This window comes from Mesoplodon densirostris, chromosome 5 (assembly GCF_025265405.1).
Source record: "Mesoplodon densirostris isolate mMesDen1 chromosome 5, mMesDen1 primary haplotype, whole genome shotgun sequence".
NCBI lineage: Eukaryota > Metazoa > Chordata > Mammalia > Artiodactyla > Ziphiidae > Mesoplodon > Mesoplodon densirostris.
The window spans coordinates 134,945,449-134,972,768 of NC_082665.1; the positions used below are offsets into that span (position 1 = coordinate 134,945,449).

General features: G+C 40.5%; 1 long non-coding RNA gene across 2 annotated transcripts in view; it reads right to left on the minus strand.

The window, feature by feature from the left end:
- Nucleotides 1-575: 575 nt before the first annotated feature.
- Nucleotides 576-27,320, minus strand: part of LOC132491314 (uncharacterized) — a 39,603-nt gene continuing 12,858 nt past the window's right edge. The window contains exons 1-3 of one of the 2 annotated variants that reach the window (XR_009532655.1): nt 8,681-8,823; nt 4,166-4,285; nt 576-842 (exon numbers count right to left, since the gene is read on the minus strand). This is a non-coding gene — a long non-coding RNA (uncharacterized LOC132491314). Of the gene's footprint in view, nt 843-4,165; nt 4,286-8,680; nt 8,824-27,320 lie in introns of those variants that run through there. The other variant, XR_009532654.1, reaches the window with a different exon arrangement.

A 27,320-nucleotide genomic window follows, 5' to 3' on the forward strand; every position in this document is an offset into this window, starting at 1 on the left:
TCCTTCCCTTTATCCTTCTCAGGCATTTCCCCTGATACATTTTCTGCACATCTAATATTAATTTGTCTGCTTCTTAGAGGACCCCAACTAACACAGATACTCAACTATGATGCAGTCCATTATGAGGTTTCATTCTGTTAGGGTTTTAGATGAAGTCTTTCTTGCAAGCATCCAAACCCTCCGCAATCATACAAAGAAGGAAAGACTCTCCATTTCCCATTGCCACCTTTCCCTTGATATTGACTTCCAGGCTCACATCTGCCCTTCTTCCAGAAAGAGGTTCGATTTGGAAAGGACCTTGTCATTTGATAAAAGGGAAAGGAAATTAGCATTGGGAAATTGACCACTCGAATAAAGTGAAAGAGAACGTACATGAAGAATAGAAGCACTTGTCTAAAATTATCTTTTGAAGAGCCTAACAGAAGGTACTACTTATTTTTCAGTTAGCAAGTACTTATTATTTTTTCATACTTAGTGTATTAGTTAGCTTCCTAGGGCTGCATAATAAAGTACCACAAACTGAGCAGCTTTGAACAACAGAAGTTTATTCTCTCAAACAGTTTTGGAGGCTAGAAGTCTGAAATCAAGGTGTCTTCAGGGCCATGCTCTCTCTGAAGGCTCTAAGGGAGAATCTTTTCCATGCCTTTCTCTTAGCTTCTGGTATTTCCAACAATCCTTGGTGTTTCTTGGCTTATCGTTCATGAGTCCAATCCCTGCCTGGGTAGTCACATGGTTTTCTCCTTAGATGTCTTTACGTCTCTTCTCTTAGAAGGACAGCAGTCATAATGGATTAGGGCCCACCCTAGTGACCCCATATTCACTTGATTACATCTGCAAAGACACTATTTCAAAATAAGGTCACAGATACTCAGGGCTAGGACTTCAATGTATCTTTTGGGGGGATACAGTTCAACCCCAACACTTGGGTAGAGGCATGTTTCTTTGAATGGAAAAATGAAAAAGTGCATAATTAAAATTTCTCAGCTACTTGGGATATAAGCAAACAAACAGTTCTGCTTTTACGTAGTGATTTGTTCTGCTGCTTGTATTGTGTCCTTATTATATGTCTGATGTATCCACATCCTCTACATCTTCAGATGCAGCTAGCACCTAGCACTTTGGGACACTGCTGAATATTGCTGGATGGGAAAGGAAACTGATATGGGTCTTCTAAACATAGGCCTGTGGATGATATGCATTGATAGGCATGTTTATTACAACTGGTAAAAGCACTGCTGGTTTGAAGTAGTGACCTTTCTAGCTGAAATTAACTGGGTCCTTTCAATGACACTACTTGTCCATGAATGAATATACTTTCCTAATTCAGAGAATAAAAAAAAAATCACCAAATCAATCGGCTGGAAAGGATTTCATGAAGCACTTTCTAGATAATAAATCACAGCACAGTAAGACCTCACATATATATGACTAAACATCTTGAGCAGCTTCCAAATTCTTGCCCATCCCATCTGCCACAGGGAAGTAAGTGAACTAGAATGGGAAATTTAGCAAATGTTATGGACAGGCTATTCAAAAACCATTCACATATACCCTTCTTCCTGCTCTATTATAGACGCTGTTAAAGCTAAGGATTTGAACTCCTGGCTTTTACCATGACTAGAGGTGGCCATGTGATACACTTCTGACCAATAATATGTAGGTAAAGTCACTAGGGAGGGCATCCCTTCTCAATAAAAAGATGGCCTCTTTGGGAGGAGTGTTCTTGCCTCTCATTATTTGTTAATCTTCTCCTGCCAGAAGTGTATATGTGACACTTGGAGATGCAGCAGCCATCTTACTACCATGAGTTCAAGAGTTTCCATAGAAATGGTGGAACAAGACCATTAAAAGTGGATAAAAAGCACCAAACTTGGATTTTAGTATTGGATTGTCCAATGATTGAACTAGCCTCTATGACAATGATTATCAACAAGGGGATACTTTGCCTGCCAGGTCACATTTGGCAATGTCTGGAAACATTTTTGGTTGTCACAACTGTGTGAGGGGAAAGCTACTGGCATCAAGTGGAATAGAAACCAGGATGCTGCTAAACATTCTCCATTGCATAAGACAGCCCCCAACAACAAAGAATTATCCAGCCCTGGGCTTCCGTGGTGGCACAGTGGTTAAAAATCCACCTGCCAATGCAGGGGACATGGGTTCGATCCCTGGTCCAGGAAGATCCCACATGCCGCAGAGCAACTAAGCCCGCAAGCCACAACTACTGAGCCTGTGCTCAGTTTTATCTTTAAAACTGTTTTATCTTTTAAAAAAACAGTTATAAAGACTAAGTAACAATAGCAAAAGATGCATATTTATTAAGTGAAAAAAATCAATATACAATAGTGTAGGCATTAAATGACTACCACCATTTAAAAGGAGAAAGTGAACGTAAGTGATTGTAACAAAGCAATGACAGTAGTTGTATTGATGATTTTATGTGAATTCGTTCCTGCCTATTTTGCAAAGGTTACACAATGTGATTATGCTATCTTTATTAAGTAATTAAAGGGAAGAAGATTAAAATACTCAATCAGTGTTTATTTCTCTAACATTTATGAAGTTTCTTCTTGGCCTTACAGAAACCTTAAAGGCTAATGCAATAGTTGATGCAATTGGATACCATTTCTATTGAATCATCATGTCAGCAACATTCCTTTCTAGTTCTTTATGTCTCCCTAAATATAGAATTCTTGTAGGTCAACTCATAGGACTATTCCTCTCCAGGGTTTTTGTGAAAACATCAGAACTACCTGCAACATTAAAGAGATGGGGTGAAAATTTGCCACCGTAAAAGTTTGTATGTGTTTTAGATTCCTGTGGCTGCTATAACCAATGACCAAAACTGGGTGGCTTAAAACAACAGAAATTCATTCTCTTACAGTTCTGGAGGCTAGAAGTTCAAAAACTGACATCACTGGGCCAAAATCAAGGTGTCACAGGGCTGCACTTCCTCTGGAGGCTCCAGAGGGAAATCTTTGCCGTTTCCGGCTTCTGGTGGCTACAGGCATTCTTTGGCTTGTGGCTTCTTCACTCCAATCTGTGCCTGTCTTCATATGTCCTCCTCTGTGTAATTTTCAAGCCCCCTCTGCATGTCTTCTCTAAGGATACATGTGATGGCACTTAGCGACCACACAGATAATCCAGGATAATCTCCCCATCTCGAAATTCTTAACATAATCACATGTGCAAAGACCCTTTTCCCAAATAAGGTAAAGAAAAAGTTCCAGATATTAAGATCTGATATCTTTGAAAGCCAGCATTCAATTTACTAGAATATTATATAAAGAAAATATAAATCTAATTACTAATCTCATCGGCTAATCTGAACTTCCATTCATACCTAGCTAGAAATTAAAATCTGGCGAGATCATCCAGTATCTAAATCCTAGGAAGGTAGAGTGAGAGTAAAGAACCTGTTATCCCACTAAATGAAATAAGCATGAAATGATAAATTTGGGGGAAACTAATTTTTTTAAACACATCAATGTAAAGTGTTTTTTAAATTGTGACTTGACCAATAAAATTTGTTTTACCTCTATCAACATTTGAATACATAATGGCCCTTTATATCTAAAACTGGAAAGTTTAACATTGTTTTATCATATTGCAGCAACTACGAAATGTTCTGAAAACTAATTTGAGAGCTTAATCTTAATAGCACAGTTCAATAAACATGGACTGTGAAATTACTAAAAAGGCAGGACTGTACTTATTTTGAGTTGACTAAGAAGCTGAGAATATCTTAATTACCTTTCCAATTAAAAGATATTTTAGCAAAATTATGAGAGTACACAAATAATTAAAGCCCTAGAGCTTTCATTTCTTTTTCCCATTTGGTTAGTTTAATTCTTCAGATCTAATTTCAGAATAACCCCATCAAAGGTTTAGATTTTGGGGTACTTAACATATGATAACTGTTTTTACATTTCTGTTTTTGGCCAGGAACACTTCTATATCTAAACATTAATTTTCATAATACTTGAAATATATTTGATCTTGACGTTTAACAGCCTTTAATGCGACTAATTTAGTTGCAATTACAGATTCCCCCAGATATTCAAATGTTTAGCTAAAATGGGGTAAAGTGGCAAAGCAATTGCCTTAGGACACTTCTTGCTAACAGATGCACAGACTAAAATTGAGATAAAGCAGAGATACTCACACAGTTCAAAGCTTTGTGGCTTGAGGCTGAAATGCTGTGTGTAGTTCCCAGGAAAGGGGCTTGGTGGCGCCACTCTCACCGCTGCACAGTTCAAGGTATGTGTTGCATCTGTCAGGGCTACTGCAAAACAAACACTGAATGCTATTTTCACTTTTCGTCTTTTTTCGTAAAAAGGAAAATCCTCTTCGGATTTTTTTCAGTTAGCAAAAATGGGTACTAATGTAGGTCTTCTGTAAAAGCAAAGTGGCTTTAAAAATCGAATACCTGTAATCATTAAAACCTACTCAATCCCTTATCAGATAAATGATTTGCAAATATCTTCTCCCATTCCATGGGTTGCCTTTTCACCCTGTTGATAGTGTCCTTTGACGCACATAAATAACATGGCACTATTTTAAGCACAACTCATTTTATCTTCATAAAAACTCTATGAGGTAGGAACTATTATTATCATCCCTATTTTACAGATAAGAATACTGAGACATAGAGGGTTTAAATAATGTGCCAACATCCCCCACGGTAATGACTGAGCTTGGATTTGAGTCTGTTATGGACTGAATGTGTCCTCCCAAAATTTGTATGTCATGGTATTAGGAGGTGGGGCCTTTGGGAAGTAATTAGGATTAGATAAGGTGATGAGAGTGGAGCCCTCACAAGTGGAATTTGTGCCCTTATAAGAGTCATGAGAGAGCTCGCATCCCCTCTCTGCTTTCCTCCAAGTGAGGATATAATGAGAATTTGGCAGTCTGTAACCTGGAAGAGGGCTCTCACCAGAACCAACCATGCTGGCACACTGATCTGGAACTTCCAGCCTCAGAACTTGAGAAATGAATACTTTTGTTTATAAGCCACTCAGTCTATGGTACTTTGTAACAGCAGCCCAAACTAAGACAGAGCCCATGGGGGGTATCCCAGAAACACTGTCACACACACACTTCTCTTTTTGGTTGTTTTCTCAAATTTGAATTCATCCTTTTTTTAAAAAAATTTTTTTTTAAATTTATTTTATTTTTGGCTGCATCGGGTCTTCATTGCTGTGTTCAGGCTTTCTCTAGCTGCAGCGAGTGGCCTACTCTTCCTTGCGGTGCACAGGCTTCTCATTACGGTGGCTTCTCTTTGTTGCGGAGCACAGGCTCTAGGCACCTGGGCTTCAGTAGCTGTGGTTCGCAGGCTCTAGAGCACAGGCTCAGTAGTTGGGGTGCGTGGGCTTAGTTGCTCCGCGGCATGTGAGATCCTCCTGGACCAGGGCTCGAACCTGTGTCCCCTGCATTGGCAGGTGGATTCTTAACCACGGCGCCACCAGGAAAGCCCCCACACACACTTATAATGGACATCAGTGACCTCCTGATCATCAAATCCAGCTATCTTTTCTTAGTCCTCATTCAACTGCCTAATTTTTTCTCTGTCATTTAAAATCATGATCCTTTCTATGTGAAACTTTCCTTCTCTTGGCTACTACATTTTTCTTGGTTCTCCTCCTATTTCCATGAGATAGTTACATCTCCTTCTTCAGTCTTCTATGCCTCTGTTCATGCTCACAAGTTCAAAGGCCTTACTTCAGCACCCCCTCTTTGCTTGTTCTACATCCCCCAGGAACCATCTTTCTTCTGTTATGGGTTAAATTGTGTCCTCCAAAAAGATGCTGAAGTCTTAACCCCCAGTGCCTGTGAATGTGAACTTACTTGAAAATAGGGTCTTTTCAAAGGATCGAGTTAAGATGAGGTCATTTGTGCAGGTTCTAATCTAATATGACTGTGTCCTAATAAACGGGCAACATTTGGACACAGACACAGATGTGAATAGACGGGGAGACTATGTGAATACACAAAGAAAATACAATCTACAAGCCAAAGAACACCTGAACTACCAGAAGCCAGGAGAGAGGGATGTAACAGATTCTCCCCTCAGGCCCTCAGAAGGAACCAACCCTGCTGATACCTTGATTTCAGACTTCTAGACTCCACAACTGTGAGATGATAAATTTCTGCTGTTTAAGCCACTTAGTTTGTGGTAATTCGTTATGGCAGCCCCAAGGAACTAAACACTTTCCAAGGGCTTAGAGGCAACTATTCTGTGAACAGTCTCAAACTCACACCTCTGGTCCTAATTTTCCTTTTGAGTTCTAGGTGTATGGTATCAACAGCAACTCATGACTATGCAACCATGATCCTGCCTTTCCAGAATATTACTCTTCTCCCATCTCCCTTCTTTCTCACCTTTGGCCCCCAACTTAGCAACCTTTGTAAATGAGATATCTGTGGCCCCAGCCACCCTGGCTAAAAACCACAAAGTCACCTTTGAGTCCTCATTTTCCACCGCCTTGAAGCTGTCTCTATTTCTGTAATCCAAGAATCATGTGTGGTCCATTAGTTTGGGAGACTAGTATCAGGTTCCCAGACTTGGCAGCCATTACATCCCATGGTCAGAGCCTGATAAAAGGATTGGTGCCACTTTAGCCAAATATTGGGATGCAGACTCAAGGAATCCTTGCTGTTCTCACAGATGATATTATGACCCAGTATCTGGGCAGTGGCTTTGTTACGACCTATTTAAATACCCAAAGTTTTGCCTAGCATCTTAATATACTTAAACTTGGGGCTTTCTGCCTGAATCCCAGCCCAGAGGCTGGAGTTCTGATAGCTGCTCACAGATGTCCTTGAGATCTAAGATTCCGACTCTTGCTCAGATCTGGATTACCCATCATGGCACCTGACCACCGGCTAGGACACCACTATTATGCCACATCAGTGATTCAGGCTCAGCTTGATTGTCTAATTTAGTGCCCACTGTCCATCTTTTTTTTTAATTACCTCAAATGTACTTAATAATTTATAGTTCACAGAGCACACAATGTATTTTCTTATTTAATCCTAACAGCCATAAAAAAATCCAGAACAGTGAAAAGTTAAATAACTCACATGAGCTCCTGTAGTTAGCATCTGTTGTGTCAATACTCAGATTTAAGCCTCCTGGCTCCAAATCCCGTGCTCTTTTCTCTTCACAACATTGCATGCTCCTGTGTTCCTGGAATCCACTGGCCAGAAAGAACTTCTTTCCTGCCTATATCAGCCCCACGGGGGCCTGTAGCTCCAGATCCCTACCTCTCCTCATCTGGCCTCGCCCCTGCTATAGATAACTGACCCCGTGTTCTATCATATGCAAAGATTTGACAGATAGCTGCGTTTTTTTTGCGGTATGTGGGCCTCCCACTGTTGTGGCCTCTCCTGCTGCGGAGCACAGGCTCCGGATGTGCAGGCCCAGCGGCCATGGCTCACGGGCCCAGCCGCTCCACAGCATGTGGGATCTTCCCGGACCGGGGCACGAACCCATGTCCCCTGCATCGGCAGGCGGACTCTCAACCACTGCGCCACCAGGGAAGCCCCAGATAGCTGCCTTTGAAGTGACCTTAAGACTAATGATCCCCCTTCTCAAAAGGTTGAAAATGATTTAAGGAATTGCAAAACTACTTAGTACCATAAACAAATATGCGAGCTGCCAAGTGTAAGGGAAGCATAATATTCCTATGTAGAAGACATTTTCAGAGGAATTTTTAAAGATGATGTATGAGATTCCATGCAGTGCCAGTGTAAGCTGTAGTCGTAAGAGGAAAGCACAGATACTGACTTGAATCAGTGGCTACCTAGGATGAATTTCTCTCCCCAATTTTTTGTCTACTTTTCCATTTCACGATGATGAATGTTAATCTTTTATTAATCCTCTCTTACTCAATATTAAAAGATAGCAGGATGTCTTGTGTGTGCCAGTTTCCTGCCCTGGCCTGTGAGATGCTGCGCATATGGTGAAGAACATGGGCTCTGATGCAAGACTGTCTGAGTCTTAGCCCCCCGTGATTAGCAGTGACCTTGAGCAAGTTCCCTAACCTCTCTATACCTTATTTTCCTCACTATAAAATGGAGCTATTAATAGTATACTTGCTGCAGTGTTGTTGGAAGGATTAAATAATTAATGTAAGTAAAGTGCCTACAACAGCACTTTGCCTGTGGAACTTGCTGTTTAACTATTTGCTGTTCTGTATGTACAGGAATGAGGAAGTAGCACACCCAAATCACTGGAGGAATCATTACTACTGGTTAGTCAGAGGAGATTTAAAAATGAGGACTTCAGAAAGCTCACACTATTAGTGCCATGGAATGCCTCCATCCTCTCTCTTATACAACACATGTAAATAATTAGTTTTTATAAAAGACCATCCTTTCAATCTATTAAATATGTGCGACCCTCATAGTATTAGTTAGAAGATGCCAGCCGCCTTAGACTTAGAGTGAACAAATTCTGTTGCAGACAAAATAGTTGGTCATTAAGAAAAAAAAAAAAAAAAACATTGGCAACGGGTATAGGGTCAGAACAGCCTGCCAAACACAATTTCTTGAAAAAGATGAGATGAAGGCCCATTATAATTTGTCTCCAGTGGCCCACTTATAACTGTTAGCAAATTAAAGATCTGTGATAAGTTACATCTTCCTGTGTTTCCTTTTGTATAATCTTAAAACTTACAATCTGGGGCTTCCCTGGTGGCGCAGTGGTCGAGAGTCTGCCTGCCGATGCAGGGGACATGGGTTCATGCCCCAGTCCGGGAAGATACCACATGCCGCGGAGCGGCTGGGCCCGTGAGCCATGGCTGCTGAGCCTGCGCGTCCGGAGCCTGTGCCTTGCAACGGGAGAAGCCACAACAGTGAGAGGCCTGCATACCGCAAAAAAAACAAAAAAAACAAAAACAAAAAACCCCTTACAATCTGAGTTGTCACAGAAGAAAATGATTAATCAAAACAACAATATAATTGTACCACATCTTGTGCTTCTGAGTTACTTCTTGACAAAGAAAAAACAGTGTTTCCTATGATAGTGTCAGGTTATACAGATTCCTTAATAATAAAACATATACAGAATTATCCTTATTGTTAGATCTACTCACTTATCAATTGTAAAAACTGAGCCTGCAATCAGAAACATTTTAACAAACTATATTATTTCCATAGATTAAAATGTAACTTAAGAAATTAAAATATGAACACTATTTAGAGATGCAAAGTAATGTTATATATAAAAAAAAGCTGATACAATTATATCAATTATTATGTAAAAATTATATAGGTAAATTGTTAAGGAAAGGAAAGAGCCAGGAAATGTATTAAATTATCTATATTTGTAGGTATAAAGGTCTATAGTTTTTTATAATATGCCTCATATATTCACTTTTTAAACAAATCGTGACTGAAAATGAGTGTGTCACTTTTCAAAACCCTATGTAGAGTTATATTACAAGAGAAGTAACCACCATAAAATAAAGACCAGGAATAAGAAGTTATTTAAAGAGGGAAAAAAGGAGATATTGATCAAATGAAATTTCACTGTCTTGATGAATTAATTTCAAAGTTTCCTTGTGATCTTGATCTATAGAATGTTGTGATATATCATTACCATATGCAGCTCTCTTAACAGACCACATAGTAATGCTGGGAAAGGCCGATTAAACTAGTTCTTTTTGGATTGTTAAAAGCTAGATTGAATGTCCAGTGGTAAGACTCCTGTTCTGATAAACTCTTCTTTATCTAAATACCTGCCTTTCTCCTAATCTCATTGACTCCCCCAGCCCTGAAGATAGCAGCTGTGCCATCTGATAGAAGATAAACCCTTGTGCCTGTTTTCTACCCTTGTTGAAGAAAACCTTTGAATTTGTAACTTGGGCTGAAGATACTTATCAAACAATCTTTAGTTGCCAGGAATTCAAAAGTGGGCCATGGCGGCCACTGCTGGAATCTGGTCTCTCTGCTTCTATTTGCTAAAAAAAAAAAAAAAAAAAAAAAAAAAAAAAAAAAAGTATCAGCATGGAATACTTACTTAAGCAAAGTTTAGTGCACTTAAACAGAAAGATCCTGCAATACCTTCTGCAGGAATTTATTTCAACTATGTAGCAGGCCTGCTGAAGAAAAGCTGTTCAAATGTTACAGATAATGCCCTAGATCCCATTACAGTTCTAATTTCACTGAGGCTCTGGATTCTTTTAAAATAGTATGTGTTAACACAGTTTCTAACCTAACTACACAAAGTAGATTTTGCTTTTGAGAAGTCAACTCAGAGGAGACCCAAGGCCAATATAAAGTTAAACTGACATTCTAAAGTTAAACTGATCCAAACTTGTTTTAGGACTTTTTTCCCCCCCAAGTTTTTAAATGCACCTCATATCACAAGAAGTGTTTAAAAAAAATTTGCTTTTTAACATTCATTTCCATTAAAGAGATTTTTTTTTTTTTTTTTTTTTTTTTTTGCGTTACGCGGGCCTCTCACTGTTGTGGCCTCTCCCATTGCGGAGCACAGGCTCCGGAAGCGCAGGCTCAGCAGCCATGGCTCACGGGCCCAGCCGCTCCGTGGCATGTGGGACCCTCCCGGACCGGGGCACGAACCCGTGTCCCCTGCATCGGCAGGCGGACTCTCAACCACTGCGCCACCGGGGAAGCCCAAGATTTTTTTTTTTTTAAAGGTTTCATTTCCATGTTCCAAAGACCCAAAGATCCTGGAGTTAGAGTGTTTTTACCCTCAGTTAGGCCAGTGTACCCAGTGGGGAATTATTTTCAGCGATGTTTCTTCCCCAAATTTTGCTTTTGCCTGCAATTTGTCTCCCTAGGCTACTGTCCTGCTCTCCCCTCCTTCATCATATCTAAGCTCCCTTGGTTGGGACATCAAACTAACCTGACTAATAAAAAAATCCATGTTGATATCTGAAAGGACCCCAAGAAATACAAATTCAACTGGGCTCTTTCTAAACTTAGTAACTTCTCCCCCGTACTGCTGAATAATTGTACCGCTTTCCTCCAATAAGAACTTCCCATATTGGCAGTCAGTGAGTCATTTATTTTCGGTTCACTTGTGACCAGCTACATTTATTATTTATTTTTCTCCCCAGCATCTTAAAACTCTTGGTCTCCTTCCTCTATTAATATTCAGCCAACATTTACTGAGCACCAAACATGATGCAAAGTGTTGAGGGCTGAATAATTCAGAAATGATAGCCAAACAGCCTAGAGTATAAATAATGAATACGTAAATAGGAACGTTTCATGAAGGCAAGAACCACGTCTGGTTGTCTTTTTGGCTTCTTCAAGGGCCCACAGTTTCCAGATTATGAGCACCTGTTTTAGACTCATTTAAAAATTAGTTTGTGTAAGATGGCGTACTAGGAGGACATGGAATTCGTGTCTCCTCACAACTAGGGCACCTACCAGGCACCGGTCGGGGACCACAGACACCTAAGGGGATGGGAGGAACCCCCAGAGACCAGGGAGGACATGGGGTGTGGGGAGAGTGAAGGGGGAGGAGAAGTGGAGGGGGGACAGGACTGGCGCCCCTGAGGGGCGGCTGGGGGAGGGGAAGGGATCCCACGCCCGAAGGGGGAAACTGGGGAACCATCGGGAGGGCAGAGGATCAAAAGGGAGTGTGGCCAGGTTTCCGCTGCCCACTTGGGCCCCCAGGGACCTGCTGAGATTCCCGGGCCTGATCCTCTGCCCACCTAAGCCCCCTCCAGCCACATGGGTCCTGAGGGAGGGAAGGGCAAGCAAAAGTAAAGGCTGGACCTGCAGGACCGGCACCCCTGAGGGGCGGCTGGGGGAGGAGAGGAGTTCCCACACCCGGGGGACCCACCCACGGTTAGGGGTCCAGCAGTGATGGGGGAGACTCTGGGGGAGATGGTGGGGGAGGGACGTGGAGGAATGGAAGGGAACGGGGCCAGTGCTTTCCCTGTCCACATAGGCACCGGGAAGCCTGTTGGGCTCCTGTGCCTAATCCTCTGCCTTTGGAGCGTCCCTCCTGCCGTACAGAGCCCAAGCCCCACCCCTACACCCCCACCCAGCACCCTACCTCTACACTCGGAGACCCCCTCCAACAAGCTGGGCCTGAACCCCACCCACACACCCTCACTCAGGGCGCTACCTCCAAACTCCAGAACTACACACTCCAGAAGACCTCCTTCCGAGGTGCTGCCACTCCCCTTCGGCACAGGTCCCAAGCAGAGGCCCCGCACCATGCTTGAACGTCACCACTCCCGCCCCACCCTAAACCCCGCCCCTACCTAAACTCTGCACTGGAAGCCAAGGATTTTTTTTTTTTTTCTTTTCTTTTTTCCTCTTTTAGATTGGGTTTTGTTTTACCTTGTTGATTCATTGTTGTTATTTTATATTTTTATTTTTCTTAATAAATCTTTTATTTTCCTAATTTTATTTTATTTTTTATACTTTGTTAGTGTTCTCTCCTTTTGGCTTATTCACCGCCCCCCCCTCAATTTTTTTTCTTTTTTCTGTTGCAGTTTTATTTTACATTGTTGCAGTTGTTTCCATTATACATTTATTTTCCCTAATATAATATATTTTTAATCTTTCTACTTTTATTTTGTTTTTTATTCTTTGATATTGTACCACTCCTTTTTCTCTTTCTTTCTTCCTTTTTTTTTTTTTTTTACTGCACCACGAAGCTTGTGGGATCTTGGTTCCTAGGCCGGAGGTCGGGCCTGAGCTCCTGTGGTGGAGCTCCGAGCCCAAACACTGGACTAACAGAGAACCTCAGACCCCAGGAAATATCAATTGGAGTGAGGCCTCCCGGAGGTCCTCAGCTCAGCACCAAGACCAGCTCTATCCAACTGCCTGCAAACTCCAGTGCTGGAAGTCTAACAAACACCAAACAACCAGTAAGACAGGAATATAGCACCACCCAGTAAAAAAAAAAAAAAGAAAAAGAAATGACAAAAAAATTTATAACAGACAAAGGAGCAAGGCTAAAACCTACAAGACCAAATAAAGGAAAATGAAATAGGCAACCTACCTGAAAAAGAATTCGGAGTAATGATAGTAAAGATGATCCAAAATCTCGAAAACAGAATGGAGAAAATACAAGAAACATTGAACAAGGATCTAGAAGAACTAAAGAGCAAACAAACAGTGATGAACAACACAATTACTGGAACTAAAAATACTCTAGAAGGAATCAATAACAGAATAACTGAGGCAGAAGAATGGATAAGTGAGCTGGAAGATAAAATGGTGGAAATAACTGACAGGGAGTAAAATAAAGACAAAAGAATGAAAAAAACTGAGGACAGTATCAGAGAGCTCTGGGCCAACATTAGACCCACCAACATTCGAATTATAGGGGTCGCAGAAGAAGAAGAAAAAAGAAAGGGTCTGAGAAAATATTTGAAGAAATTGTAGTCAAAAACTTACCTAACATGGGAAAGGAAATAGTCAATCAAGTCCAGGAAACACAGAGAGTACAATACAGGATAAACACAGACAAACATGCTGACACATATTAATCAAACTATCAAAAATTAAATACAAAGAAAAAATATTGAAAGCAGCAAGGAAAAAGCAACAAATAACATAAAAAGGAATCCCCATAATGTTAACAGCTGATTTTTCAGCAGAAACTCAAAGCCAGAAGGGAGTGGCAGGGCATATTTAAAGTGATGAAAGGGAAAAACCTACAACCAAGATTACTCTACCCAGGAAGGATCTCATTCAGATTTGATGGAGAAATTAAAACCTTTACAGATAAACAAAAGTTAAGAGAATTCACCACTACCAAACCAGCTTTACAACAAATGCTAAAGGAACATCTCTAGACAGGGAACACAAGAGAAGGAAAAGACCTACAATAACAAACACAAAACAATGAAGAAAATGGTAACAGGAACATACATATCGATAATTACCTTAAATGTAAATGGTTAAATGCTCCAAGCAGAAGACACAGATTGGTGAAATGGATACAAAAACAAGACCCGTACGTATGCTGTCTACAAGAGACCCACTTCAGACCTAGGGACACATACAGACTGAAGGTGAGGGGATGGAAAAAGATATTCCATGCAAATGTAAATCAAAAGAAAGCTGGAGTGGCAATTCTCCTATCAGACAAAATAGACTTTAAAACAAAGACTATTACAAGAGACAAAGAAGGACACTACATAATGATCAAGGGATCAATCCAAGAAGAAGATTTCACAATTGTAAATATTTATGCACCCAACATAGGAGCACCTCAATACATAAGGCAAATACTAACAGCCATAAAAGGGGAAATCAACAGTAACACAATCATAGTAGGTGACTTTAACACCCCACTTTCACCAATGGACAGATCATCCAAAATGAAAATAAATAAGGAAAGACAAGCTTTAAATCACACATTAAACAAGATGGACTTAATTGATATTTATAGAACATTCCATCCAAAAATAACAGAATACACATTCTTCTCAAGTGCTCATGGAACATCCTCCAGGACAGACCATATCTTGGGTCACAAATCAAGCCTTGGTAAATTGAAGAAAATTGAATCGTATCAAGTATCTTTTCTGACCACAATGCTATGGAAATAGACATCAATTACAGGAAGAAAACTGTAAAAACTAAAAACACATGGAGGCTAAACAATATGCTACTAAATAACCAAGAGATCACTGAAGAAGTCAAAGAGGAAAGCAAAAAAATACCTAAAAACAAATGACAATGAAAACACAACAACTGAAAACCTATGAGATGCAGCAAAGGCAATTCTAAGAGCGAAATTTATAGCAATACAGTCCAACCTCAAGAAACAAGAAACATCTCAAATAAACAACCTAACCTTACATCTAAAGCAATTAAAGAAAGAAGAACAAAAAATACCCAAAGTTAGCAGAAGGAAAGAAATCATAAATATCAGAAAAGAAATATATGAAATGAAGGAAAGGATGGCAAAGATCAATAAAACTAAAAGCTGGTACTTTGAGAAGATAAAATTGAGAAACCATTAGCCAGACTCATCAAGAAAAAAAGGGAGAAGATTCAAATCAACAGAATTAGAAATGAAAAAGGAGAAGTAACAACTGATACTGGAGAAATACAAAGGATCATGAGAGGATACTACAAGCAACTATATGCCAATAAAATGGACAACCTGGAAGAAATGGACAAATTCTTAGAAAAGCACAACCTTCCAAGACTGAAGCAGGAAGAAATACAAAATATAAACAGACCAGTCACAAGCACTGAAATTGAAACTGTGATTAAAAATCTTCCAACAAACAAAAGCCCAGGACCAGATGGCTTCACAGGCGAATTCTATGAAACATTTAGAGAAGAGATAACACCTATCCTTCTCAAACTCTTCCAAAATATGGCAGAGGGAGGAACAATCCCAAACTATTCTACAAAGCCACCATCACCCTGATACCAAAACCAGACACAGGTGTCACAAAAAAAGAAAACTACAGGCCAATAACTCGGATGAACATAGATACAAAAATCCTCAACAAAGTACTAGCAAAGAGAATCCAACAGCACATTAAAAGGATCATACACCATGATCAAGTGGGGTTTATTCCAGGAATGCAAGGATTCTTCAATATATGCAAATCAATCAATGTGATACACCATATTAACAAATTGAAGGAGAAAAACCATATGATCATCTCAATAGATGCAGAAAAAGCTTTCGACCAAATTCAACACCCGTTTATGATAAAAACTCTCCAAAAAGTAGGCACAGACGGAACCTACCTCAACATAATAAAGGCCATATATGACAAATCCACAGCAAACATCATTCTCAATGTTGAAAAACTGAAACCATTTCCTCTAAGATCAGGAATAAGACAAGGTTGCCCACTCTCACCACTATTATACAACATAGATTTGGAAGTTTTAGCCATGGCAGTCAGAGAAGAAAATGAAATAAAAGAATCCAAATCAGAAAAGAAGTAGTATAACTGTCACTGTTTGCAGATGACATGATACTACTATACGTAGAGAATCCTAAAGATGCTACCACCAAACTACTAGAGCTAAACAATGAATTTGGTAGAGCAGCAGGATAAAAAATTAATGCACAGAAATCTCTTGCATTCCTATACACTAATGATGAAAAATCTGAAAGAGAAATTAAGGACACAATCCCATTTACTACTGCAACAAAAAGAATAAAATACCTAGGAATAAACCTACCTAAGGAGACAAAAGACCTGTATGCAGAAAACTATAAGACACTGATGAAAGAAATTAAAGATGATACAAACAGATGGAGAGATATACCATGTTCCTGGATTGGAAGAAGCAACATTGTGAAAATGACTATACTACCCAAAGCAATCTACAGATTCAATGCAATCCCTATCAAACTACCAGTGGCATTCTTCACAGAAATAGAACAAAAATGTTACAATTCGTATGGAAATACAACTTACCCCGAATAGCCAAAGCAATCTTGAGAAAGAAAAACGGAGCTGGAGGAATCAGGCTCCCTGACTTCAGACTCTACTACAAAGCTACAGTAATCCAGACAGAATGGTACTGGCACAAAAACAGAAATATAGATCAATGGAACAGGATAGAAAGCCCAGAGATAAACCCACACACATATGCTCACCTTATCTTTGATAAAGGAGGCAAGAGTATACAGTGGAGAAAAGACAGCCTCTCCAATATGTGGTGCTGGGAAAATTGGAAAGCTACATGTAAAAGAATGAAATTAGAACACTTCCTAACACTATACACAAAAATAAACTCAAAATGGATTAAAGATTTAAATGTAAGGCCAGCCACTATCAAAGTCTTAGAGGAAAACATAGGCAGAACACTCTATGACATAAATCACAGCAAGATCCTTTTTGACTCACCTCCTAGAGAAATGGAAATAAAAACAAAAATAAACAAATTGGACCTAATGAAACTTAAAAGATTTTGCACAGCAAAGGAAACCATAAGACGAAAAGACAACCCTCAGAATGGGAGAAAATATTTGGAAATGAAGCAACTGACAAAGGATTAATCTCTGAAATTTACAAGCAGCTCATGCAGCTCAATATTAAAAAAAACAAACAGCCCAATCCAAAAATGGGCTGAAGACCTAAATAGACATTTCTCCAAAGAAGATATACAGATTGCCAGCAAACACAGGAAAGGATGCTCAACATCGCTAATCATTAGAGAAATCCAAATCAAAACTACAATGAGGTATCACCTCCTACCAGTCAGAATGGCCATCATCCAAAAATCTACAAACAATAAATGCTGGAGAGGGTGTGGCGAAAATGGAACCCTCTTGCCCTGTTGGTGGGAATGTAAATTGGTACAGACCCTATGGAGAACAGTACGGAGATTCCTTAAAAAACTAAAAATAGAACTACCATATGACCCAGCAATCCCACTACATACACCCTGAGAAAACCATAATTCAAAAAGAGACATGTATCACAATGTTCATTGCAGCACTGTTTACAGTAGCCAAGACATGGAAGCAACATAAGTGTCCATCAGTGACAGATGAACAGATAAAGAATGTGTGGCACATATATACAATGGAATATTACTCAGCCATAAAAAGAAACGAAATTGAGTTATTTGTAGGGAGGTGGATAGACCTAGAGACTGTCATACAGAGTGAAGTAAGTCAGAAAGAGAAAAACAAATACCGTATGCTAACACATATATATGGAATCTAAAAACAAACAAAAAAAATGGTCATGAAGAACCTAGGGGCAGGACAGGAATAAAGACACAGACAATAGACTTGAGGTCACGGGGAAGAGGAAGGGTAAGCTGGGATGAAGTAAGAGAGTAGCACTGACATAGATACACTACCAAATGTAAAACATAGCTAGTGGGAAGCAGGCACAGGGAGATCAGCTCAGTGCTTTGCTGATCTAGAGGGGTGGAATAGGGAGGGTGGGAGGGAGGGAGACGCAAGAGGGAGGGGATATGGGGATGTACATATGCATATAGCTGGTTCACTTTGTTATACAGCCGAAACTGTATAACACAACACTGTAAAGCAATTATACTCCAATAAAGATGTTCAAAAAATAAATTAGTTTGTGTTTCCAGGGAGGGGGACAGTATGAAATTGGAGGAGGGGGGTGTACAAACTACTGGGTGTAAGATAGGTTCAGTGATGTAGTGTACAATACAGGGTGTATAACCAACATTTTGCAATAAGTGTAAATGGAAAGCAATCTTTAAAAATTGTATATAAATGAAAAATTTTTTAAATAAATAAATTTGTCTGTAATCCCTGCAATGGGAAGATGAAATGAGTCCACAATGTCCTGTTTACAAAGTTGGAAGAAAACCAGGTTTGGAACTTTGCTATAATCCATAGATAATCAAATCTCTATTTCTAAATTTCAGGGATGTCAAAATCAAAATAGTAATCAAGGTGAAACTACTTTGCTAACCAGGAAAAGAATACAAATTAGTGAACTGGGATGACAGGTCCAGATTTGTATTTTCTAGAGAATACTCTGGCAACAGCACTTCTTGGTGAATCCATATAGTTTTTCTTAAGAACTATCTGGAAAGCTGTACCTGAGAAATGGGAAGGCAGGAAGGAAAATTTAGACACATCAGCGCATGGGATACTTTGGCCTAGTATGGTCCTGCAGGGGATTTAGAACAAAACGAGTTCAGCGTGCATGAGGGAGATGGAACAGGAGGCAGAAAGAGAATTATAGCAAATGTGAAGTTAAACACGGATGTTTTTCCTTAATATTTGTTTATTTATTTATGGCTGCGTCGGGTCTTAGTTGTGGCACGTGGGCTCTTCGTGCGGCGTGCAGGCTTCTCTCTAGCTGTGGCGCATGGGCTCCAGAGCGTGAGGGCTCTCGTTGTGGTGTGTGGGCTTAGTTGCCCCGCAGCATGTGGGATCTTAGTTCCCCAGATCGAACCCACATCCCCTGAATTGGAAAGCAGATTCTTAACCACTGGACCACCAGGGAAGTCTCAAACACGGATTGTTTTAAAGCAGGGTTGGCAAACCATGGCCTGTGGGCCAAATCCAGCCTTCTGTCTATTTTGTCCAGCACAGCTAAGAATGTTTCTCTATTTTTAAATGGTTGGGGGGAAGAAAAAACCTCAAAAGAAGTATAATATTTGTGACAAGTGAAAATTATATAAAATTCAAATTTCAGTATCTGTTAGTAAAGTTTTACTATAACACAGCTATGCTCATATGTTTATGTATCATCTTTGGCTGCTTTCACACCACAGCAGCAGAGGTGCATACTTGTGACAGGGACTGTATGGCCTGAAAAGCCTAAAATATTTACTGTCTGGCCCTTTAGAGAAAAGGTGGCAGGGATGTCCAAAGAAAGCTGTAAGTCTAGACATTGGGAAGCCAGCCCTCTGCCTTCATCCTGCTGTTGGGTTCCGGAAGGTATGTGTGACCCAAAAGTAATGTAAACGTATGTGCCCCCAGTGGTGCTGCATAGGCTTTGCAAAGACTGGGGGATTTGCTACACTGGTGTATTCAGGCCTTCGGGGGATACCTCTTTCTCTGACAAACCCCATCCCTACTCCCCAGTTTCCTGCACCCGAGGTCCACGACCCAGAATCTATAACTTTGAGTACAACTATTAGCATTTATGATTCAGTTGTCTTTAAATAAAGTTTACAAAAGGATTTGATGGGCTAGTTTGGGAATTTATGAAAATGATCTCCAAGCTGCAGACACTGATGTGAAAACGAACTTCTAAGTACAGCCTCTTTGTAAATTGTGGACCTGTATGTACATAGTGGCTTAGAGTATCGTGGAATTTTCATTCATGTGGTTGAGCCTAAGTCGATGTGACTTAATAGTTTAAGGCTCATAAACGATGACTACGATGACTAGGGCCTGGAAGCACGCCAGTAAAGTTTTCCTGATTACTACATGCTGACTACTTCAGATTATTGTTGGAAAGCTAGTGAATGAGGCAGACAGGATGTAACTAACACTAGAGATTAGTTTTATGAATTAGAATTTATCACTGATTTCAAGTTATGTCTGGAAGAAAAGCTACTGGGGTGGGGATTAATTAAGGTACATATTAGTTCATAGGACTTAAACCTAAATGCCTTTATTGATAAAAATTTATAAAGAACTACTCTGCAAAAACATTTCTAGTTTTTAAGCTTAAAAGCATGAAATGTTTTACAGAATTGTTTTTTAATCCATTGTAGAAACATTTTATAGAGTGCTTATGAGGTGCCTAAAGCCATGGCTGGTCCTGGTGATACAAAAATAGGTAAAACATGGTCCCTTTCCTCAAAAAAAACAAGTACTCTTACAGAGAGAAAACCAGAAGAGAAAAGCAAAATTAATAAATTCATTCATTCATAGATAAAATGAAAGTACTGTTTAGTTCAGTTTTGACACAAAGGGAGTAGTCATTTCAAGATAAACATGCTAATGTCTATAAAGCATCTGGACTTTCTTAGCAGAAAGACTAAACAAATACGAAATTATCAAAGACCAAGTCAATCTTTATTTTTAATTCTAGTCACAGTAGAGGAAAAAAGACTTAGGTGGTACCTTTTGGTCATTGATCCTGAAGTTGGAAAGGGCAATTACAGTCATCAGAATCTGAGGGGGATTGGACCCACCACAGATACCAGAATCCACGGATGCTTGAGTCCCATATTTGCCCTCGGTATCCACAGACTCCAAATCTATGGATTCATCCAACTGCAGATCCAGATCATAAATATTACTTGATCTGTGGTTGGTTGAATCCACGGATATGGAACCCCGAAGATACTGAGGGCCTGTATATTTATTGGAAAAACTGAGTATAAGTTGCACCCACGCAGTTCAAACCCATGTTGTTCAAGGGTCAGCTGTATTATTCAAGATAAGCTACCACATGCCAGTGATCAGAATCCTGACTTAGTTAAGTCTGTATCCCCAGAAGTTAATACCATGCAATATATACAAAAAGTGCTTACTACATTTGTTGAATAAATGTTTTACTACTTTATTGTGAACCCAAATTTTGAATGTGTTTGTAAAATATAATTCTGAAACTGGTTTTAGGAAATTCTAGCCTATGGTCATAATAAGAGTATTTTGGCTGCATTAAGTTACAAAGCAGGGCTTCCCTGGTGGCTCAGGGGTTAAGAATCCATGTGCCAATGCAGGGGACGTGGGTTCGAGCCCTGGTCCGGGAAGATCCCACATGCCACAGAGCAACTAAGCCCGTGCACCACAACTACTGAGCCTGCGCTCTAGAGCTCGTGAGCCACAACTACTGAGCCTGCACACCACAACTACTGAAGCCCGCATGCCTAGAGCCCGTTCTCTGCAAAAAGAAGCCACTGCAATGAGAAGCCCGCACACCGCAAGGAAGAGTAGCCCCCACTCGCCACAACTAGAGGAAGCGTGCGCGCAGGAATGAGGACCCAACACAGCCAAAAATAAATTAAAAAAAAAAAAAAGTTACAAAACAGTGTGAGGTGAGAAGTTTGCCCCCTGGCAATTATTAACCTCCTGTATTGAGCAAGGCAAAAGGAAGAAAGTTCCCCAAATCAACACATCATTTGAATTTATTATTCTGTACCACCTTGATAAGGATAATGGGACTTTCTGAGACTCTTGTGAAAAGAAACTGCTTTAAAATATCCAGCATGAGCATAATTAACTCTTCGTTAAACTATAACAGTCATAATAATAAATTCTAATAGGTGTAATATGATATCATAATGTCATATACAATGGGAAGATTAGATATGTAATATTTTTAATGTGCTTACACAGTGTCTGGGACATAACGATTGCTTAGAATGTAATATTTTATTGTTATCCACACTTACCTGCACAATGGTGCAAATAAACTATCTCTCCTGAAACATGGGATTAATTGCATAAATTTTCATTCAGCAATAGATTTCTTTACTTGAATTAAATCTGCCCTTGTTGGTTTCATTTTTTATTTACTCATTCATTCATAACGTATTCATTAAAAAACCATTCATTCAAGCAAACATTTAGTGAGCTTAATCAATGTTGTCTTCCCTTATATTGTTAGGGCTGGACTAAACATTCAAATATATCTTGATCCCTACTCTCAAGGAGATCACAGTCTACTAGGGAAGCCAGACAAACAAATCAAAGATTAAGCTGTCTGCCATGATATAGGTATGCTTGTGTATGGTGAGGTAGAGCTTCCAGTCCACAACTCAGTGTTAAGCTTCCTTTAAAGAGGCAGTGCTTGGGCAAAAATTTTAAGAAATTAGTAAAGTTTAGCAAAGTAATGGAGGTAGGAGCCAGAATCATTGCAGGGAAAACATGACATTTTTTAAAATGCAATTTTTTTTTTTTCTGAAGCAACAGATACATGTTGGGTGTCTATTTGGCTTCCTAAAAATCTGATTTAGAGACAAGGATTCATTGTATCAGTGGGGTGATCCCAGGAGACACTGGGAGGACTGTGGGAAAGTAAGCTGGGAAAAGGAGAGGCAGCCACAAAGGTTACTTTATCAAGTCTGTTACCACTGTGGTAAATACAGATAAATGGAAATCAGTTACACTGGGGAATTCTGGGAGTTGATATAGGACACAGGCCTTAGAGTTATCTAACAAGAGGAAGGAAGTTGGACTACTCATTCATGCATCAGTTTTTGATATTTGTTGGTTGAGGACAGCTAGAGGAGAAAGACGTCAGGCAGTTGGAAGTCACTCTCACTAAAATGGTAAGGCCTTGGGATAGGGTGGCGGGGGGGATCTCAAACACTACTTGCTGGCTTTGGCAGACCTAGAAATTAGACTGATGGGCAAGGATGGACGATTAAGAGGTTTTCATATAGTGCCTGTGAACTTGAACTTTCTCTTTAACATTACAAAAGCTTTTGAAACGTTTTTTAAAAGAGGTAAGGGAAATAAGTTTTGTTTTATAAAGTTGGCTTCTGCTAACTCTTTGAAAGATGGACCAGAAGGGGCTAGGCTAATTTAGAAGCTACTGCAGTTCTCACAAAAATCATGCTGGCTTGGAGAAGCTTCAAGATGGCAGAAGAGTAAGATGTGGAGAAGACCTTTTTCCCCACAGATACATCAGAAATACATCTACATGTGGAACAACTCTTACAGAACACCTACTAACGCTGGCAGAAGACCTCAGACCTCCCAAAAGGCAAGAAACTCCCCACGTACCTGGGTAGGGCAAAAGAAAAAAGAATAAACAGAGACAAAAGAATAGGGATGGGACCTGCACCAGTGGGAGGGAGCTGTGAAGGAGGAAAGGTTTCCACACACTAGGAAGGCCCTTCACGGGCGGAGACTGCGGGTGGCGGAGGGGGGAAGTTCGGAGCCACGGAGGAGAGTGCAGCAACAGGGATGCGGAGGGCAAAGCGGAGCGATTCCCACACAGAGGATCGGAGCCGACCAGCACTCACCAGCCTGAGAGGCTTGTCTGCTCACCCGCTGGGGTGGGCGGGGCTGGGAGCTGAGGCTGGGGCTTCGGTTGGATCCCAGGGAGAGGACAGGGGTTGGCGGCGTGAACACAGCCTGAAGGGGCTAGTGCGCCACACCTAGCCGGGAGGGAGTCCTGGAAAAGGTCTGGAACTGCCAAAGAGGCAAGAGACTTTTTCTTCCCTCTTTGTTTCCTGGTGCGCGAAGAGAGGGGATTAAGAGCGCCGCTTAAAGGAGCTCCAGAGACGGGCATGAGCCGCGGCTATCCACGCGGACCCCAGAGACGGGCATGAGATGCTAAGGCTGCTGCTGCCGCCACCAAGAAGCCTGTGTGCGAGCACAGGTCACTATCCACACCTCCCCTCCCGGGAGCGTGTGCAACCCGCCACTGCCAGGACCCCATGATCCAGGGACAACTTCCCAAGGAGAACACATGGAGTGCCTCAGGCTGCTGCAACATCACACCGGCCTCTGCCGCCGCAGGCTCACCCCACGCTCCGTACCCCTCCCTCCCCCCGGCCTGAGTGAGCCAGAGCCCCCGAAGCAGCTGCTCCTTTAACACCGTCCTCTCTGAGCGAAGAAGAGATGCCTTCAGGCGACCTACACGCAGAGGCGGGGCCAAATCCAAAGCTGAACCCTGGGAGCTGTGCAAGAAAAGAAGAGAAAGGGAAGTCTCTCCCAGCAGCCTCAGGAGCAGCGGATTAAATCTCCACAATCAACTTGATGTACCCTGCACCTATGGAATACCTGAATAGACAACGAATCATCCCAAATTGAGGAGGTGGACTTTGGGAGCAATGATATATATAGTTTTTTCCCTTTTTCTCTTTTTCTGAGTGTGTATGTGTATGCTTCTGTGTGTGATTTCGTCTATATAGCTTTGCTTTTACCATTTGTCCTAGGGTTCTATCCGTTTTCTGTTTGTTTTTTTAGTATGGTTTTCAGCACTTGCTATCATTGGTGGATTTGTTTTTTGGTTTGGTTGTTCTTTCTTTTTTTTAATTACTTAAAATTTTTTTTAATAATTATTTTTTTATTTTAATAACTTTTTAATTTAATTTTACTTTATCCCTTTCTTTCTTTCCCTTCCTTCCTTCCTTCCTTCCTTGCTTCCCTCCTTTTTTTCCCTCCCTTTTATTCTGAGCTGTGTGGATGACAGGCTCTTGGTGTTCCAGACAGGCATCAGGGCTGTGCCTCTGAGGTGGGACAGCCAAGTTCAGGACATTGGTACACCAGAGACCTCCAAGCTCCACGTAATATCAAACGGTGAAAATCTCCCAGAGATCTCCATCTCAAGGCCAAGACCCAGTTCCACTCAAGGACCAGCAAGCTACAGTGCTGGACACCCTATGCCAAACAACTAGCAAGACAGGAACACAACCCCACCCATTAGCAGGGAGGCTGCCTAAAATCATAACAAGGTCACAGACACCCCAAAACACACCACCAGACGTGGACCTGCCCACCGGAAACACAAGATCCAGCCTCATCCACCAGAACACAGGCACTAGTCCCCTCCAACAGGAAGCCTACACAACCCACTGAACCAACCTTAGCCACTGGGGGCAGACACCAAAAACAACGGGAACTATGAACCTGCAGCCTGCGAAAAGGAGACCCCAAACACAGTAATTTAAGCAAAATGAGAAGACACAGAAATATACAGCAGATGAAGGAGCAAGGTAAAAACCCACCAGACCTAACAAACGAAGAGGAAATAGGCAGTCTATCGGAAAAGAATTCAGAATAATGATAGTAAACATGATCCAAAATCTTGGAACAGAATGGAGAAAATAAAAGAAACGTTTAACAAGGACCTAGAAGAACTAAAGAGCAAACAAACAATCATGAACAACACAATAAATGAAATTAAAAATTCTCTAGAAGGGATCAATAGCGGAATAACTGAGATAGAAGAACGGATAAGTTAGTTGGAAGATAAAATAGTGGAAATAGTTACTGCAGAGCAGAATAAAGAAAAAAGAATGAAAAGAATTGAGGACAGTCTCAGAGACCTCTGGGACAATATTAAATGCACCAACATTCGAATTATAGGCGTCCCAGAAAAAGAAGAGAAAAAGGGACTGAGAAAATATTTGAAGGGATTATAGTTGAAAACTTCCCTAAAATGGGTAAGGAAATAGTTAATCAAGTCCAGGAAGCACAGAGAGTCCCACACAGGATAAATCCAAGGAGAAACATGCCAAGACCCATATTGATCAAACTATCAAAACTTAAATACAAAGAAAAAATATTACAAGCAGCAAGGGAAAAGCAACAAAAAACATGTAAAAGGGAATCCCCATAAGGTTAACATCTGATCTTTCAGCACAAACTCTGCAAGCCAGAAGGGTGTGGCAGGGTATATTTAAAGTGAAGAAAGGGAAAAGCCTACAACCGAGATTACTTTAGCCAGCAAGGATCACATTCAGATTCAACAGAGAAATTAAAACATTTAGAGGCAAGCAAAGTGAAGAGAATTCAGCACCACCAAACCTGCTTTACAACAAATGCTAAAGGAACCTCTCTAGGCAGCAAACACAAGAGAAGGAAAAGACCTACAATAACAAACCAAAAACAATTAAGAAAATGGTAGTAGAAAAATACATATTGATATTTACCTTAAATGTAAATGGATAAAATGTTCCAACTGAAAGACACAGACTGGATGAATGGATACAAAAACAAGGCATATGCTGTCTACTAGAGACCCACTTCAGACCTAGGAACACAAACAGACTGAAAGTGAGGGGATGGAAAAAGATATTCGATGCAAATGGAAATCAAAAGAAAGCTGGAGGGCTTCCCTGGTGGCGCAGTGGTTGAGAGTCCACCTGCCAATGCAGGGGACACGGGTTCATGCCCTGGTCCGGGAAGATCCCACATGCCATGGAGCAGCTGGGCCCATGAGCCATGGCCGCTGAGCCTGCACGTCTGTAGCCTGTGCTCTGCAATGGGAGAGGCCACAACAGTGAGAGTCCTGTGTACCACACACACACAAAAAAAAACCCCAAAAAACCCAGAAAGCTGGAGTAGCAATTCTCATATCAGACAAAATAGACTTCAAAACAAAGACTATTACAAGAGACAAAGAAGGACACTACATAATGGTCAAGGGATCAATCCAAGAAGAAGATTTAACAATTGTAAACATTTATGCACACAACATAGGAGCACCTCAATATATAAGGCAAATACTAACAGCCATAAAAGGGGAAATCGACAGTAACACAATCATAGTAGGTGACTTTAACACCCCACTTTCACCAATGGACAGATCATCCAAAATGAAAATAAATAAGGAAACACAAGCATTAAATGATACATTAAACAAGATGGGCTTAATTGATATTTACAGGACATTCCACCCAAAAACAACAGAATACACTTTCTTCTCAAGTGCTCATGGAACATTCTCCAGGATAGATCATATCTTGGGTAACAAGTCAAGCCTTGGTAAATTTAAGAACATTGAAATCGTATCAAGTATCTTTTCTGACCACAATGCTATGAGACTAAATATGAATTACAGGAAAAGAATCTGAAAAAATACAAACACATGGAGGCTAAACAATACACTACTTAATAACCAACAGATCACTGAAAAAATCAAAGAGGAAATCAAAAAATACCTAGAAACAAATGACAATGAAAACACGACGACCCAAAACCTATGGGATACAGCAAAAGCAATTCTAAGAGGGAAGTTTATAATAATACAATCCTACCTTAAGCAACAAGAAACATTTCAAATAAACAACCTAACCTTACACCTAAAGCAATTAGAGAAAGAACAAAAAAACCCCAAAGTTAGCAGAAGGAAAGAAATCATAAAGATCAGATCAGAAATAAATGAAAAAGAAATGAAGGAAACAATAGCAAAGATCAATAAAACTAAAAGCTGGTTTTTTGAGAAGATAAACAATATTGATAAACCATTAGCCAGACT